Here is an 18345-nt window from a genome sequence, read left to right on the forward strand (position 1 = left end):
TGAAGTTGATCGGATGAAATCTCTAGGAGGAGTTAGTTAAAGTACGACATGTGGAAATGGCCAAAATCGCACTAATTTCGAACTTTGAAATCAAAATGGCGGACTTCCTGTTGGGTTTAGGGTATGGCTCCAATGACGTTATTTGTACATCTTAACATGTTACATATGTGTACAAAGTTTCGTGAGTCAACGAGTTAAGCCCCTCAAAAAGGCAATTCATTTGCCGGGAAAATAATTCCTTCAGTTTCAATAGGGCCTTCGCCGCTGTCGGCGCTCGGGCCCTAATAATAAATAAATCGATATTACATGACCGTTATCACTCCCCTCACCAATCTGTCAGAGTTGAGTTGGTCCACAAGTACGAGCTAATGTATCATTTTGGGGATGGGATTAACAATAATCAAAAGTGGCCAGTTTAAACCCCCAAAAATGTTATCATAATGATGAATGTAAAATATTAACTGTTATAAAAAATGATTAGTGGTTGGCTTTCTTGATTCAACCCTTCTCCGTGTTTTTCAAGCACAGAGCATGGGCACGGCCGGTGCGCTTCGTGAGTTTACATTACATTACATGTCATTTAGCTGACGCTTTTATCCAAAGCGACTTACAATTAAGTGCTTTCAACTGTGAAGGTTCAAACTCCAGACCACAAGTAGTAAGTGCAAATACAGTAGCTTTAAATAGGCAAAGCTACAAAGAGACAAATGAAAGTGCAGGTTCGAAAGTGCAAGTTCAAGAATTCTTTTTTTTTTTTTTTTTTTTAATCCGAGGTGTAGTCGGAAGAGATGCGTTTTTAGCCTTCGGCGGAAGATGTGTAGGCTTTCGGCCATCCTGATATCGATGGGGAGCTCGTTCCACCATTTAGGAGCCAGGACAGTGAACAGTCGGGATTTCGTTGAGTGATTAGTTCTCCCTCGCTGTGAGGGAGCAGCCAGCAGTTTGGCTGATGCAGAACGAAGTGGGCGGGTTGGGGTATATGGTTTGACCATGTTCTGGATGTAAGCGGATGCTGATCCGTTCGTGGCCCTGTACGTAAGTACTAGTGTCTTGAAGCGGAGACTACTATAGAGTTGTCAATTGTTATAGTCAGGTCTTGGGTAGGAGAGCCCTTCCCTGGAAGGAAAAGGAGCTCAGTCTTGTCGAGGTTGAGTTTCAGATGGTGTGTGGACATCCAAGAAGAGAGGTCAGTCAGACAGGCCGAGATACGTGCTGCTACCTGAGTTTCAGACTCAGGAAAGGAGAGAATTAGTTGGGTGTCATCTGCGTAGCTGTGATAAGAAAAGCCGTGCGACTGAATGACAGACCCGAGAGAGTTGGTGTACAGAGAGAAGAGGAGGGGACCCAGGACTGATCCTTGAGGAACCCCAGTTTTAAGTGGGCAAGGTTCTGAGCTAGACCCTCTCCAGGTTACCCGGTAGGTTCGGTCTGCCAGTTAAGATGTGAGTAATGAGAGCGCAGAGCCTGCGACACCCAGATTTCGGAGTGTCGAAATGAGGATCTGGTGGTTCACTGTGTCAAAGGCAGCAGAAAGATCCAGAAGGATGATAATGGAAGAGAGAGAGGTTGTTCTAGCGATGTGAAGCTGCTCAGTGACAGCAAGGAGGGCAGTTTCTGTTGAGTGGCCAGCCTTGAAGCCAGACTGGTGGGGATCAGTATGCAGAGAAGTGTAAAAGTCCGGTCCACAGTCTGTGCTTCTTTTCCTAGAACTCGTATTTCTTTCAGAGGACTTTGTGCAATAAATCCATATTCTTAGATCTAATATTGATAGTCTTTTGTCTATATCTTATTCATCTTCGGTCCTTTTATTGTCGTTAGCTGTGATGCTAAAGCAGTTTTTGCTTTCCCATGATGCTTTTGAAAGTTTTTGACCAGAGGAGTTGCTTTCAGGGCCCGTGAAATAAAGTCGGAAAAATACATGTTTGACCGACCCACAATGCTGCAATATATAGTATTGATTTTGGCTTGTTGAATTGATAGACATTTTGAATTGAGACATTTGAATATAGTACTCACTGCTCATATGCCTACATGTGTAGTTGGATAAGTTAGTAAATTACATTTGAGAAATGCCCTTGATTATGTCTGATATTTTTGGCAGGGGGAAAGCAAGTGTTGGTTTCTCTTTGCATAATGAAAATGCTTTGTTTTTTGTTAGTTTTTTTTGGCTTTCTGCTGGGCTGATGTAGTGATGTGTATTGATTTTTACATTTTGAATTGAATGCTGTGCTTTTTGAATTGAGACATTTGAATATAGTGCTCACTGCTCATATGCCTACATGTATGTAGTTGGACAAGTTAGTAAATTACATTTGAGAAATCCCCTTGATTATGTCTGATATTTTTGCCAGGAGGACAGCACGGGTAAAGGGTGGACGGGGGGGCACTTTGAGGTATACTGCCCTACAAAGCAAAAAGGCAGTAACTGCATTTTTGGTCAAAAATGAGTTATTATCATTTTCATGACATTCAAGGCATCCTTTGTTATGTGACAAAACATCTTATCTCAAATGTGTGTCGTTTTGGAGAAAAATGGTAGTCGTTTGTACAGTAACTGTAAAAAGCCCTAGTGAAACAAAGCAAGAATACAGTAACATCCATTACTGTATTCTTGTTATGTTTTACCTAACAAAAAACAACTGTGTTGCTGCGCAGTGAAGTGAAACACACACGGCTGATTTCGCGGCATCCTCACGAGACGGTTTTAACATTTGCGATGTCACCCTTCTAACTTCACACAAATTTTGTTTGAGATGGCACAAAGCCGGGGGAAGAAGATGGTCGAACTGGCGTTGAAAAGAAAATACCCGGAGAATGGTAAGTAACAGTGACAGATTAAACATTTAGAGGCTAGGCTATTACAATATAAACACCTGTCAGCCGCCAGGGCGGGACTTCCTCTCAGATAGCATTATGCTAATTGACAGGCAATGTTTTAAATAGCTTTGCTTACCTGCCCCTGATCCTCCCTGCTCCTAGCTGTAACTTTATCCTCTGTAACTTCACATCATCGCCGATGCCATGTCATCATTTTGTTGTTCATGTCACAAAGTTATAATCCAACCAGCGGTGGAAAAATATTCAATAACTAGAAAAGCACTTGGAGAGCGCTAACCTCTGTCAAGGCAGCCTAATAGGTCACTGAGGCAATACAAATTCCAAATGTCCCGTGTTCCGGATCACCACCAAAATGTAGTCATCTGTTCCTTGTCCTAATACCCATGTTGTCCGAAAATGTCCTCCAAATCCGTACAGTACTTTTCGAGTTATCTTACTAACGAACAGACAGACAGAAACAGCACCAAAAGATAACCTTTGGGCAGAGGTAAAACTTCTAAAGGCATCAGGCTATCCCATAACATCCAAGCAGCCAGCGTGATCTTCGCTCTTATTAGCCTACATGAACAGCGTCTCCTTTTTTCATAGGCTAATCATTCACGGCGTTGTTGTCCAGCAGGAGAATAGAACTGTTCATAAACACAGCTATCGGTGTAACAGTTATTCTTTATGTGACAGGTGTCTGTTCAACTTAAAACACACTCTCTTCGTGGCCGCTGTTTGAAGACTATGTCCGCTGTGTAGAGAAGTTAGCGAGTTGTGAGCAAAACTGACATCTTCTCTTTACTGTAAGCATCCATGCTTTCAACAAAAACAAACTTCTGCAGAGCGAGCCGGCAGGTATTTACGCCCCCCTTAGCTCTCAGGCTCAAACAAATTGGTTCTTGTTCCTAAGCATTTATTTATTGCACGGTTTCTTCTTCTGAATATAAAATTATATATTTAATTTGGATTCCCCTTAATTATATTAACCTATGCAAATGGTGTCCCTCTGCATGACTGCAAGCTTCTATGTTTTATCCTATTATTGTAGGCCTAATGTAACTTATGAAGCCAGGCTGCGTTTTGTGTGTTGGCTTTTCTTTCTTCATTTTCATTAAGGGTGCAAAATTATTAATTTATTGTGTTAGCCTAATTCATGCATTATTTTGTCATGGACCTAATTGAAGTTATTCCCTGTACAATGAAATAATATGATATACAGACATCAATATACATATATTGAGTGAAGATGTTGTCCTGTAGGTCCATATAATAATAATAATAATAATAATAATAATAATAATAATAATAATAATAATAATTTGTTGCAGTACACAGACAGACAGACAGACAGACAGATGTGGATTTACATTCATGCCACTAATTTTCTCTCTTTTTCATTTAAAATACACATGTAGGTATTCCATCAAAGAGGCAGCAAGTCCTGCACCCCGCTGAAGAAATGGAGTGGACCATCCTGGACACTTTACTGGATACCGCCAGCGTGGACAGCTTATACAATGACATTACAGACCTAGATTATGTCCCAACCCCTACGATGACACAGACTGAAGTGGAACTTGGAGACCCAGGGGAACAAGTTCAAGAGCCAGAGCCCCAGCCAGAGCCCCAGCCAGGGCCCCAGCCAGAGCCCCAGCCAGGGCCACAGCCTGAGCCCCAGCCAGAGCCCCAGCCAGGGCCCCAGCCAGAGCCCCAGCCAGGGCCACAGCCTGAGCCCCAGCCAGAGCCCCAGCCAGGGCCCCAGCCAGGGCCCCAGCCAGGGCCCCAGCCAGGGCCCCAGCCAGGGCCCCAGCCAGAGCCACAGCCTGAGCCCCAGCCAGGGCCACAGCCTGAGCCCCAGCCAGAGCCCCAGCCAGGGCCACAGCCTGAGCCCCAGCCAGAGCCACAGCCTGAGCCCCAGCCAGAGCCCCAGCCTGAGCCCCAGCCAGGGCCACAGCCTGATGTGGATTCACGTCGACCACCAATGAGAGAGCCATGTGGTGCCAAATGTCGAAGAAGGTGTACAGACCATATTTCAGAGGAAAGACGGAGGGAGATATGGAGTCAATACTGGGAGATGACCTACACAGAAAGACGATCATGGATGTTTTACTCAGTTACCTCAATGCCAACCAAAAGAACAACAACCAACCCAGAAAGTCGCCGTGGCCGCTCATTCATCTACCGGCTGCAAAACCAGAAAGGAGAGCCAAGACTGGTCTGCAAAATGTTTTTCCTGTCATCATTGGGCTACCACCCTAAAAATGACAGTCTAGTCATTTCCATGATGGGGAGGTCGAACACCAGGCCACTGGTTCCATCCAAGGACCAGAGAGGAAGGCAGGCTGCAGTCAACAAGATGGACATGAAGACCCTTGATGACCACATTGAGTCCTTCCATCCTTGTGTGAGCCATTACAGACGGGAACATGCCCCAAATCGACGGTACCTGCCAAGTGACATCACAATAAAGATGATGCATTCAGACTACCTGGATAAAGGAAATGCCTGCTCCTATGAAGCATACAGGAAGATTGTAAAAGACAAAAAAATCAGCTTTGCCAAACTTGGGGAGGAGCAATGTGAGGACTGTTTGGAACATGCTGAACATGCAAACTGCCACACGGGGGAGACTGAAAGCTCAAATTGCCCAGAGTGCCTAAGGTGGAACAAATATAAGCAGTCTGCCCTAGAGAGCCGCCAAAACTACCAGGCAGATGCAGAGAGGGTCTGGCCGGACATGACATCAGTTCGGAGCGTGGACCTCCAGAAGGTGATAATGCTGCCACGCATGCCAGGAGTCAAGTCAGCAGTATTTACTCGTCGCATCGTGGCATACCACGAAACATTTGCCTCAGTGGGGAAAAAAACAAACAAAAAAAACACCATCTCTGTATTGTGGCACGAGGGAATGGCTGGGCGAAGTGCAGCGGAAATTACATCAGCATACACAACTGCATTGGAGAAGGAGCGGGATGTACGCCACACCATATTCTGGGTGGACAACTGCAGTGCACAGAATAAGAACTGGTGCCTTCTATCCTCACTCGTAACTCTTGTGAACAGTGACACCATTTCACAGGAGGACATCACACTAAAGTTTTTTGAGAGGGGACACACGTTCATGAGCGCAGACAGCTTCCACCATGGTGTCGAGCAGCAAATGAGTGGTGTTGGTGGTGGTGTGGTCTACGACTTCGAGGACTTTGTGAGTGTTGTGGCAAGCTCCAACTCCAGGAAGGTGGATGTTGTCAAATTGGAGAATGCCAATGTGCTAGATTGGAGAGATGGCCACTCCACCATCAAGGTCAAGAAAGCGCAAGCACCAAAGCTTGGGGAGATGGCGGAGATACAGGTGCGGCGTGGCTCCAAGAGCCTCTTTTACAAACTATCCCATTCGGAGAATGAATTTATGGAATTGGACTTCCTCATGAATAAATTCTTGCTGAAGGTGCCCACTCTTTTGCGACCACAGAATAGAGGGGTTGAGGAGGTCAAGAAGAGAGACATCATCTGTAATCTTTGTCCTCTCATGCCACCAAACAGGAGGGTGTTCTGGTATTCCCTGCCTGTGAGCAATGTTGTGGAGGATGAGGAGTAATAACCATATGAAATGTGGTGTTCATCAACTAATCATCATCAATTAATTGTCCCGTTATTACACCAGTTCTCGTACATACAGAGCCCCCCTCCTCTGCTCTTACCGGAGTCCTCAGTCCTGTCCCAGCGTAGCAGAATGCGGCCTGCTAGCTGCATGCTAGTATCAGGTATCCCCAGGTGAAGCCAGGTTTCAGTGATAATCAAAACACAGCAGTCACGAACATAGCGATTTCCAGCGAGTTGTAATTCCAAGTCGTCCGTTTTATGCACCAGGGATGTGGCACTGGAGAGATACAGGCTCGGTAGAGATGGCTTGTGTGCTATGCTAGCCTTAGCATAACATCATCAATTATTTTTATTATTATTATTATTATTATTGTTATTATCATTATTTCATTTATATATATATATGTATATGTATATAATCTATAATCTATACGATCTATTATTAAATGTATGTTTACTAATTTGAAATATCTGTCCCATGTATTCATTTCATTCAGTACTTTGTGTATATAAACCTACTGAAACAGATACTGCACCATATAAAATCATCAACTTGTTTATCATCATAAGAGTTTGAAAAGCCTTAGAAACAAGGCAAAATGATTTTGTTTTGCTATTCAAAATAAATTGTCCCCATTTGGGCCTTGATACAGCTTAGCAATGTGAGACTTTAAGCAGCCGTTTCAGCACCAGAACAGCTTCCGGGTGGAAAATATTGACCTAAAATGGTCAAATTAGTGTTGGTTTTGGTATATCCATGTTCAGGAAAACAAATGGTTCCAATTATTTCAAATACAGTGTATCTAACACACCCAGAGCCCAAGTTGTGGCAAAATAGTTTTTGAAGAATCTGTAGTTACTGCCTTTTTCCTTGGTATGGTGCCACGTTTTTGGTAAGTAATACAAAGCAAGAATACAGTAACTGCAAAATAGGGGTAAAATATCAAATTAAATATGAGGATTGATATGTACAAAGAATAAGCTAATATTAAGTAACAAAAACAGCCACATGTCCAATAATCTACCTACAACTACTTAGCTGGATGACAGGATAACTTTAAAGTCATTTTTCTCAGTTTTGCACTCTGCGTAGTTACTGCCTGCCAACTGCGGCACCGAAATCCGCGTTGCTATTCCTGCAGCAGCAGGATGTGTTACGAGGAAGTACGGCAAAATAGTAGCCTGTTAGGCACGACGCAAAGCCGAGTGAAGTGAAAATAAATTAATAAATGGCGGCATGTGATTAATACAATTAAAAAAAATTAACACTTTATGCTCGGCCCTTAATCACATCGCGATTAACGCGTTAATGCTGATAGCAATAATATATATATATATATATATATATATATATATATATATATATATACACACACTTTTTTTTTTTCTCTCTTCTTTTCCTTCTTCATGTTTGTCCAAAGTGTAGTCAGAAGAGATGTGTTTTTAGCCCATGGCGGAAAATGCGTAGGCTTTCGGCCATCCTGATGATGAATCCTGATGAATCAAATGAATGAAAAATTGAATTGTCAATGAAAAATTAATAACATTGAACTTTTTTCCCCAAATAATGTTGAACATCATCTCGGTATAGGCCTTTCTCTCTCTCTGCAGATTGTGGACTTTTAATAATGTGATTGTATGAACTTCAGAGTTGAGCTGAGTTAGAAATGTTACAGACGTGCTTTTCTCTTCTAGTAAGATTCCTACCATGACTTTCACTTCCTGGACAGAAACTAAGAACAACTTTGCCACAATATGTAAGGTGACAAAAATATCAATGTTGTCTTCTGCCCCTGAATGGTCAGACAAATAAATAAATGTAGGTTAACACCACTGCTCTGCAAAGAAACAGATCTAGTAAACATCCTATGAACCTGTTGGCATTACAGCTCTTATTATTGACCACATACTGTCTCCTCATCAGATACAGCAAGTAGAAACACTACACAGGTTATATTTCTTATAGGCTTCGCCCTCTAAGGGCTGTCGCTATTGGGTTAATCCCTTCGTGCATGCGCAGTCATGAAGATTTTCTTTCCAGCCCTTGCGCCCAGCACGAGCCTCAACTTCGTCCGCAGATACTGTATATTACAGGAGCGGACTCGTTGCTCTGCTCCCAGTTTGTCTTCAGCGTTAGCAAAATAAAGATTTCTACCTCCAGTGGTGTTCACCTCTGTACCAACTGCCGGACTGGCTATATCCTGCCGTCGGATCTCCACCCCAGCTGCAAGTCCTGCCTTGGTGACATTTACGCAGGGATGGCACTCACCCCTCAGGCCTCCTGCCCGTTCTGCGCCCGCCTTCCATCTAAAGAGCTAAAACGGCAGGCGGACACTTTTCTGGTGCTCCAGGTCCACGGTGAGGGAGATGGCAGCTGGGTGGACCGACAGGACCCCGGCGACACCCTGGATCCGCTGGGAGAAGACATCTTCGCCGGGCACGAGTCCGCTAACTCGATTCCCCCAGAAGACGGTTCTCTCTCTGGTTTTCCCTCCTCCCCTCTGAGAGGACTGGACCCCGAGGCGGGTGATGACGCCCTCCCTCTACGGCTCTCCCCATCTCCGGCACAGCCAGGGGCATCGCCTCGGCAGTCTTCCCCTCTGCCACAAGCAGCTCCACTCTCCACCAAGGCTATGACCGCCGTCCTCACCCTGACGATGGCGTCCACGGTGGCGTTGTCGAGGATAATGGCGTGGCAGACTTTGGCCCAGCGCAACATCTGGCTCCACATGTCACAGCTACCCGCAGAAGTCAGATGTGAGCTCCTGGACAGCCCCATAGCCCCCGGTGGGCTATTTGGGCCCCGCCTACAGACAGCCACGTTCCATATGCACCATGCTAAGAGGAGACGCCCCACAGCATCTGCTACGGTTGCATCTTCCCAGGCCTCAGCCCCGCCCCCCTCCCCCGCAGCAGCAGCCTGCTCCTCCTAGCCGGCAGGCTTCACGGGGCCGGAAGACCATGGGAGCAGCCCTCACCTGGTCCAACCCGCCCCCCGAGCCACCCCACAAGCAGTGGCGACAGTGGCAATGACGGGACACGTCTGTCTCACCCCGGTTGAGAGCTGGAAACACAACGGCAGTTTCCCCTCAACCAAGCATCTTTTGTTCCAATTGAACATTGCGGTGACTATAAGACAGTCGTTCCCCACACAATCACACACCGGCCCACCGCTGCACGTGGAGCTCCATCACTCTCACTATGTAATCAGCGGGAGCGAGCGGCCACTCAAAACAAGCGGTGCCGCGCAGACATCCTTCTCCCCCCAGCTGTTCCAGCGGGATGAGGAGGGCTCTGACCCAGTGGCCGCTCCCGCCTTACATGGCGGCTTCTGGCCACTGCCCTTTCAACGAGGTCCTACCTTGGGCTGTGCGATACGATCCCACGTCTTGTGCAGTGGCGGAATGGGCTCTGCGCTCCCTGCTGGCCATGTCAATAAGCAGCACACAGACATGCGCGCGCCCGATCTCAGAGCACAGCGCGGCATGGAATAGCTTGACACACATGGACTCATGGATGTCAAAGCTGATCACGAACGGCTCTATACATATACACAATACATTTTAAAATTCACATCAAACCTCAAACCAGAAAGTGGAGAGCTGACAGGAAGTAACATGGGGAGATTGGGCAGCATCCCATAATAAACACACAACTGTTTGGATCGTTTCCAGTTTCTAAACTGTGAGAATTTTTCTGCATTCAGTACTTCTACTACTTTGAAGCCTACATTTTCCAGTGCTGTAATAGTACTTTTACCTAATGAAAGGATCTGAATACTGCCATCACTGATTGTCATATTTTGGTTTCTACTTCAGCTTATCAGGGGAAATGCACAACATAGCCCCACCTTCTCTGGACAAAATGGAGACCACACACACATACACACACACACACACACACACACACACACACACACACACACACACACACACACACACACATACACACACCAGAAATGACGCCACAGCTAAAGTTACTAAACTATCAACATTTTTGATCTTTGCTAAATATTAGGAAACATTTCGATGTGACAGCAGCTGAGCAGCATGATTAAAATTCTGTTTCCAGACCTCTGCATGTTTACAGGTGCTTCAGACATTTAGATAAAATGAACAATTACATTTGCAAATACATAACTCAGTGTAATGATCAGTTTTCGGTATAAGTGCAGTTTAGAGTCCCAAATCCCCCATACGATCTCCTTAATTATGAACCTGATAAACCACCAGTGCTGTTTAACAGGTGGTTATAGTAGTTAATGTGTGCGTGACAAGTTTGCTACTCAAAAAGTCATTTTGTAGCAAATGTGCATTATTTACAAGAGGGCACTAATACACACAGTTCTTACAATTTACAGTGTAGCCTAAAGAAATCATGATAGACCTACTTACCTAACCCCCCCCCTCAAAACTCGTTTTATAAACGGCGCTTTTCCAGCCGCATCCTGACCCAGTCCCGAACGGTTCTGCTCACCCGTACCCGGTCGAGGGAGTTCAGTCATAATCCCGACGATGGTAGCTTTATGGTAACTTTATGGTAACTTTGGGACACTCAGTTTTTGGAAAATAATAAACCAACCTGTCTGAAATAAGACCCTCATCATTTGGGACACTCAGTTTTTGGAAAATAATTTGCCCAGTAAGCACACATACGTCGCCACGACGTATGCAAAAGATCGCTTCATCTGCAATTGATCGCGGGTCATTCTGAAGCGTCGTTTAATGAGCATCTCAAAATCCTTGAGAAGGTAGTCTCTAATCAATTGTGTGACTTTCTGCATAGAAATAGTCTATTTGAAGACTTTCAGTCAGGATTTAGAATGCATCATAGCACAGAGACGGCACTGGTGAAAATCACTAACGACCTTCTAACTGCTGCTGACAAAGGACTTGTCTCCGTACTTGTCTTATTAGATCTTAGTGCTGCATTCGACACTATTGACCATACCATCCTCTTACAGAGACTGGAACATTTAGTTGGCATTAAAGGAATCGCACTAAGCTGGTTTAAGTCCTATTTTTCTGAGCGATCCCAAATTGTTAATATTAACGATAAACCATCCAAATACGCTAAAGTTAGCCATGGCGTTCCTCAAGGCTCAGTGCTTGGACCAATTCTATTCTCTTTATATATGCTTCCTCTAGGCAATATTATTAGGAAACACTCAATTAACTTCCACTGTTACGCAGACGACACCCAATTATATCTGTCAATCAAGCCAGACGAAAGCGGTCAGTTAGCTAAACTTCAAGCGTGCATTAAAGATATAAAATCCTGGATGACCCACAATTTTCTGATGTTGAACTCAAACAAAACGGAAGTTATTGTGCTGGGACCCAAGCACCACCGAACTTCATTATCTAAATATATAGCTACCCTAGATGGTATTGCCCTGGCCTCCAGCACTACTGTCAGAAATCTAGGAGTCATTTTTGACCAGGATCTATCCTTTAACGCCCACTTAAAACAAACCTCAAGAACAGCCTTTTTCCATCTTCGTAACATTGCCAAAATCAGGAACATCCTGTCTCAAAACGATGCTGAAAAACTAGTCCATGCATTCGTAACTTCCCGGCTGGACTACTGTAATTCTTTACTATCAGGCTGCTCAAATAAGTCCCTCAAGACCCTCCAGCTGATCCAGAATGCTGCAGCACGTGTTCTGACAAGAACTAACAAAAGAGATCACATTTCTCCTGTATTAGCTTCTCTGCATTGGCTTCCTGTAAAATCCAGGATTGAATTTAAAATCCTTCTCCTGACCTACAAAGCACTAAATGGTCAAGCACCATCATACATAGAAGAGCTTTTAGTACCTTATTGTCCCACTAGAGCACTGCGCTCCCAGAACTCAGAGCTACTTGTGGTTCCTAGAGTCTCTAAAAGTAGAATCGGAGCCAGAGCCTTCAGCTACCAGGCTCCTCTCCTGTGGAACCAGCTCCCAACTTGGGTTCGGGGGGCTGACACCGTCGCCACATTTAAGAATAAACTGAAAACCATCATCTTTGATAAAGCTTATAGTTAGGGAGTGAGGAGTTGCAGCATAGTAGAGTAGAGTAGAGGGAGGCAGGAAGTACAAGCCCGTTCCGGCAGGGGAGAGTACGAGCCCGGTCCAGGGCCCCTCTCTTTAGCCTGCCTCTCTTAGTTATGCTATTATAACTCTAGACTGCTGTGGGAAGCTCCTTCCAAGGACACAATGAGCCGCTCCCTCTTCTCTCTTTTCACTTGTCTCCTTTTGTGTGCATCTTAGTCCCAGAAATGCCTGTTACTAACCTAGCTCTGGGGAGTTTTCTCCCCGGAGTCCCTTTGCTTCTTCTTCACCCAGAACATCGCCTTGGAATTGGGTGGCACCTACACCGGGGTCCTGGGTGCAGCTGACGCTATGGACTTACTACACCCTGCTACGCTCTGCGTTTCCCCGCAGTGTCCGACTGCGTCCTGCCGCGTCCAACCGCGTCCACCCAGGCTGCTGTGCCACACTACACCCCGTAACGCCCTGCTGTGCCCTACTATGACATGAACTACTATGACTACCATTGTGATCACTGCTTCACTATCTTTATTATGACTATTATTGCCACCATTCACCACTCCCCCAACTGGTGCCGTCAGACACCGCCTACCAAGAGTCTGGGTCTGTCCGAGGTTTCTTCCTAACAAAAAAAGGGAGTTTTTCCTTGCCACTGTCGCAATAGCTACTGCTAATGCTTGCTCTTGAGGCAACCACTGTAATAGTTGGGGCTTCGTAAAGTACAGAGTTTGGTCTAGACCTACTCTATCTGTAAAGTGTCTCGAGATAACTCTTGTTATGATTTGATACTATAAATAAAATTGAATTGAATTGAATCTGGACGTCTTATTATGATGGAAATCTATACATCGCAGCAACGTATTAACTATGTATGTTAGATGTATTACAAGTTCCTCGGTTGTTCGCGGGTCATTTGGAAGCATCGTTTATTGAGCGTCTGGACATCTTATTTTGATGGAAATCTATACATCGCAGCAACGTATTAACTATGTATGTTAGATGTATTACAAGTTCCTCAGTTGTTCGCGGGTCATTTTGGAGCATCGTTTAATGAGCGTCTGGGCGTCTTATTATTGTAACCGAGCGTTTCTTATATTGTCTCACTGTTTGGCTCTAAAAATAAAGACACAGGCTTCCAGAACCAAGACGGCACTGCTGCATGTCTTACTTTATTTTTCACCAACACAGTCAACGGTCAGAAAATACAACGTTTTTTCCACTTCCCTTTTTCCCGTCAAAATAAAAAGCTCTATGTTTACTATAACTTCCTCTTAAGCTTCAACTGAGAGGTTACACAATAAAATCCCTTACATTATGATGGAAATCTATACATCGCAGCAACGTATTAACTATGAATGTTAGATGTATTACAAGTTCCTCAGTTGTTCGCAGGTCATTTTGGAGCATCGTTTATTGAGCGTCTAAACGTCTTTACTGTACACTCACTGTTGATGTGATGGACAGTGAATCTGAATTCTGCCCAGCAACATATTCGCGCCACAGTCGATAAAGGAAGGAAAAAAAGTTGCCAGTCTAGAAGGGTTAGGATGGAGACTGCTTCGTTGCTGCTGTCAAACACCATGGTAAGCACTATTTCATCTTAACGTAACGTTAAAACAAATATTTCGACGTTTTCTCGTGTGGAAGTTGGTGTTCATCTGACAAATAACAAGATGTGTTAGTAAGTTACGCCATGTCATGGTTTAAAGTAACTTTAGAGCTGTTAGTTCAGGCTAACATCCCACTAGCCGCCCCTTTTTTTACATTCATTTAAAATTAAAATATCCATGCTCTAGCTAGTTATGTAGCTACTAATCTGACTGAATCTGAACGTTAGTTAACGTTAGCTATGTCAGTTGCAGTACAGGCCAGTAACGTTAGCTAACGTTAGGCTGCTAGATAGCTAGCTAATTGAACGTTACCCAATATCCCTTAACGTTAATTTTAGCTAGCTAGCTAACAGTAACTGAGTGCCGCACCTCAGTCATACTTTGCTCATATAGGTTAATTAGATTTTTTTGGCTTAAATGGAACTGAACCTCAACTGGGAACATTTAAAGCTGAAGACTTGTTATATAATCAAAATGTAAAGGTAAATTCTGCATGTAGCGTTAGCTAGCTAGCTAGCTAATCTGCCAACTAACGTTAAATCATATTTAAAAAAAGGTGAAGAAGTTCAGGGGCCGTCTAATGGCAGGCTAACGTTCGTACTTATTACATTGTGATTATAATGTTTTATTTTTACCCTGCTTATTACCAAAATGACACTACGTAAAATAAGTTTTAAGACAGTTTAGCTAGTAAGATTGGTTCGTTTCTGTACACTCGGCATTAAATCTGGTTAACAACTGATTTTGAAAACGGGGTTCGGAGTGCCAACGGTCATAAAACATCAGTTATTAGATGGTGCCCCTTTTCGTTGGCTAACGTCAGCCTTCAAAACACCCCAATGAGCATCGTCACCTGTTACCATCATTTTCTTACTGATCTATCACTAACATTGATTACTTAAATAAAAACAATTTACCTGGCAAGCTAGCGTTAGCTTAATGTAGTTACTGTTCAGTCACTTAACTTTAGCTATGTTTTACTTTTTGTTGAAGCTAAATTGACCATAAGCCTACCTAACGTTAGCTACATAAAACTGACATTAGCAGTTTATAATCGGCTTTAACAGGGACTAAACACGTTCGATGGACATATTGAATCACATTTGACTTTGAGATCAATACAATTATCAATATCACAATAATTTGATTGGTACTTTTCCGTTTCATGTTTATAGCAAGGGCTACTTTGGTAAACTGTTAGTTGTTGTTTGCTTGTTTGTTTCACTAGCTAGTTATCCCTCATTAAAAAGGTGGTTCTTGCTAAGAATATCACCATCTTCTACAAAATGTCAGGAATACACCGTGTTCATTGCAAAACAGTAGTTTGCAATACTAAAAATACTGCATCCTCACAAAAGAGCAGTATTTTTTGTTAGTAGCTTTCACATAGTGTGTCTGTTTTTATGTTGGTATGATGTATAGTGGAAGATCAGAAAACGTGGGCAGGAGTTGGGAGAGAAGGCAATGCAAAGATAAAGGACATCATACCACAATAATAGTTGTGTGTGTGTATAAGCCTGATCAACAAGTGAAAAGAGTCAGGTATGTTATTGTCATATTAGTTTGTTGCATGATGCAAATTACACACCTGTAATCCAAATCTATCTAGTATTTGGGGCAGGCGCAGTGCCACTCATGATTCTTATGTGTTGCTCTATTTTTTTATCTTTTTTTCTATTTTTTTTGTGTTCAAGGGTTCCTAGACTTTCTCTATCTATTACATTTTAGTTGAATTATTAATCACCTCTGTATATTAATCTCTTACAGATAAGAGGAAAGAGTTTGACGACCACTGCTGAATTGGCCTGCTCAGAGGAAGAGGCACTAATGATTCCAGAAAACAGGAAGCCAAAGAAGAAGCCCTACACAGACTTTGAAATGGGTACGTAATAAACTATTATTAAATCATATCCATCTATCAACAGTAAATATTTTAACCCTTTGGAAGTTGTACTTAGGTTACATTTTGTATTCAAATGTAACCCTAACATGCAGTGAAGGAGAGATACCACACATCCTTCCTGCTGCTGTCAGACTTTATAATCAACACTGCTCCAAGTAGACCTCACGCAGCATATGTCACAATTTACTCACGTGCAAAATCAATGTACACCTCATTATGCAATATCAATAACTACTCTGTGCAATACTGTGAATACCGTGTTATTACATTTTCTGTCTGTATACTTAACTGTTTGAACTACTTTATTCTTGCATTTTTACTGATGCTTTTGTCATTGCACTTTCCTTTTGGTGCAGTATCACTGAAAATGTCCACCACTGGGGGATTAATGAAGGATCTTATCTTATTTTAAATGTTTATATGTTTGTATTTTTCAGATCTCTCAATTGCCATGATGACCAAGATATTCAACGGGGAAATGTGGAAAGCTGTCATATTCCCAGTCATTACTTTGCCACACGGCCAATAATCGAGAGACACCCACCAAACGAGAGTAAACATAACTCAAGCCGTTGCACACCGTTACCAGGAAACGTGCGTGCCCCAGCTCTTTGCCTGAGGGAAGCCCACAGTCTCAGACTTTAAAAAAACACTGGTTTAAGCTTTTAATAGTGTTTTTGTACATTAGCCCTTTTGTTCACATCGCCAATACGTCGCCGCGACGTATGTGTGTTTACTGGGTGGGACACTAAACTGCACGAATACCTGAGTTTTCTTACCGTTTAGTTGAGCAGACGTGATTCCAGAGCGAGTCAGGAGGCAGAGACACAGAAGAGGAAGAAGCTCCATCTCTGTCGATGTCTCCTAAAGATCAAACATCACTTTAACATCACAACGTCTCTTATAACGGAGATGGAGCCACTCCTAACCTACATCCATGCTCCTAACGGTGATTGGCTGATCAGAAACACTTTCGGTTTCGAGGATTCCGCAAGCTACAACAACAAGCAACAGCACCACTTCCTGCACAAATCCTTCAGAATAAAAGCGTCATCCTCACATAACTAGGACTTGTGCATTCTGCACAAAAGCTACTCATAATGTGTGCAATCTGCAAAAAGCTCTTTATCTTCACGCTAACATTAAACACTGTAAAACATTACAGACCCATTTAGTTATGTCCACTTATTTCTTATTTTTAACTGAACGAGCTTATACAAGTTGTGGATTTTGAACTCAACTTTATGAGTTTTTGAAAGTTAAACTTGCATTTATTCATTGGGTCGACTATTTTAATTTAGTTTTAATTAAATAGTGTTGATTGAACTTGGGTATGTAAGTTATCAGTTGAAAAAAAAGCGTGTGTGTGTGTGTGTGTGTGTTGCAATAAAAAAGAGTTGCCTTTCGAGTTTAAAATAACCTTTCTTAGTCTTCTTTCATGGCAAAGTTAAAGCATGGACACAATAAATTAATTATACACCGCAGATAAGTGATGTAGCCTATTCAAATTTCAACTAAAATATAACACGTGTTGTGGCAAACAAGAAAGCACTAGTGCCACCGCGGAGGGAGTACCTGTCAACGGCTTGTGAATTGTGAATTTGGCATTTCACTCTTCTCAAATTGAAATGGAAAGTACTTCTCAAAAGTCAAACGTTTAGCCCCGCCCACATTTAGCCCAACCCCGATCTGCATACTGCAGTCAGGTGCAATTGGTTCATTGGCTGGTCAATTCCCATGATGCAAGGTGGTAAATAGAGTTGTGTTAAAATTTGCTGAAAAGTTTGCAGTTTGTTCAAAATACAAATGTAACTTTATGAATCCCGTTTATTAAACGTGTCTGCTTAGAATGTAGTGTTTTTTTGCCTGGTAATTGTCATTGTTGTGCTGGTTTACATTTGTAACCATGAGTTAAGTGGCTGTTATGTTTGATAAGAAGAGCTGGAGTATTGCAGCATTACAGGTTGAGCAGTAATAGGATTCCTTCAGCCATTAATCTGCAGCATAATTACTATTTGTTTTAACTGAAAGTATGAAGTTAAACATGTCATGGAAAGTTAAATCAACTAAAAGAACAACTTTAACAAAACTAGAACACTGTAGTTACATCCAGTGTTGCCAACTCTTTTCCAATGAAAGTCGCTAGCACCAGCTCCAAAAGTCGCTAAAAGTTGCTAGATGACGTCATACGCCTATTTGCATATTTTTGACGTCATTACGCAATCATTTGTATAAAGCTTAGTGGTTGTGTCAGCAAGGTAGATAGAACGAAATAGAACTCTTTAGCCAAATAATCACAAATTCAATTCAGGAATTTATTTTACCTTATAATTATTACTTAGGTAGCCGATCTTTGAAGTAAAAAAAATGAA

At 42.9% G+C, this 18345-nt stretch overlaps 2 protein-coding genes and 1 long non-coding RNA gene across 3 annotated transcripts in view; 2 read left to right on the plus strand and 1 right to left on the minus strand.

Annotated features, from left to right (window-relative positions):
- LOC116034688 overlaps positions 1 to 18345 on the minus strand; it is a 678603-nt gene that overhangs the window by 638318 nt on the left and 21940 nt on the right. The gene's annotated exons all lie outside the window — the stretch shown is intronic.
- Positions 1 to 18345, plus strand: part of LOC116065136 (myosin light chain kinase, smooth muscle-like) — a 766302-nt gene that overhangs the window by 572351 nt on the left and 175606 nt on the right. The window lies entirely within an intron of this gene.
- LOC116034645 lies at positions 13648 to 16515 on the plus strand. The gene is made up of 4 exons (XR_004101156.2): positions 13648 to 14043; positions 15493 to 15612; positions 15838 to 15952; positions 16411 to 16515. It is a non-coding gene; the product is annotated as an uncharacterized LOC116034645 (long non-coding RNA).

The sequence above is a fragment of the Sander lucioperca genome, chromosome 6 (assembly GCF_008315115.2).
Source record: "Sander lucioperca isolate FBNREF2018 chromosome 6, SLUC_FBN_1.2, whole genome shotgun sequence".
Classification (NCBI taxonomy): domain Eukaryota; kingdom Metazoa; phylum Chordata; class Actinopteri; order Perciformes; family Percidae; genus Sander; species Sander lucioperca.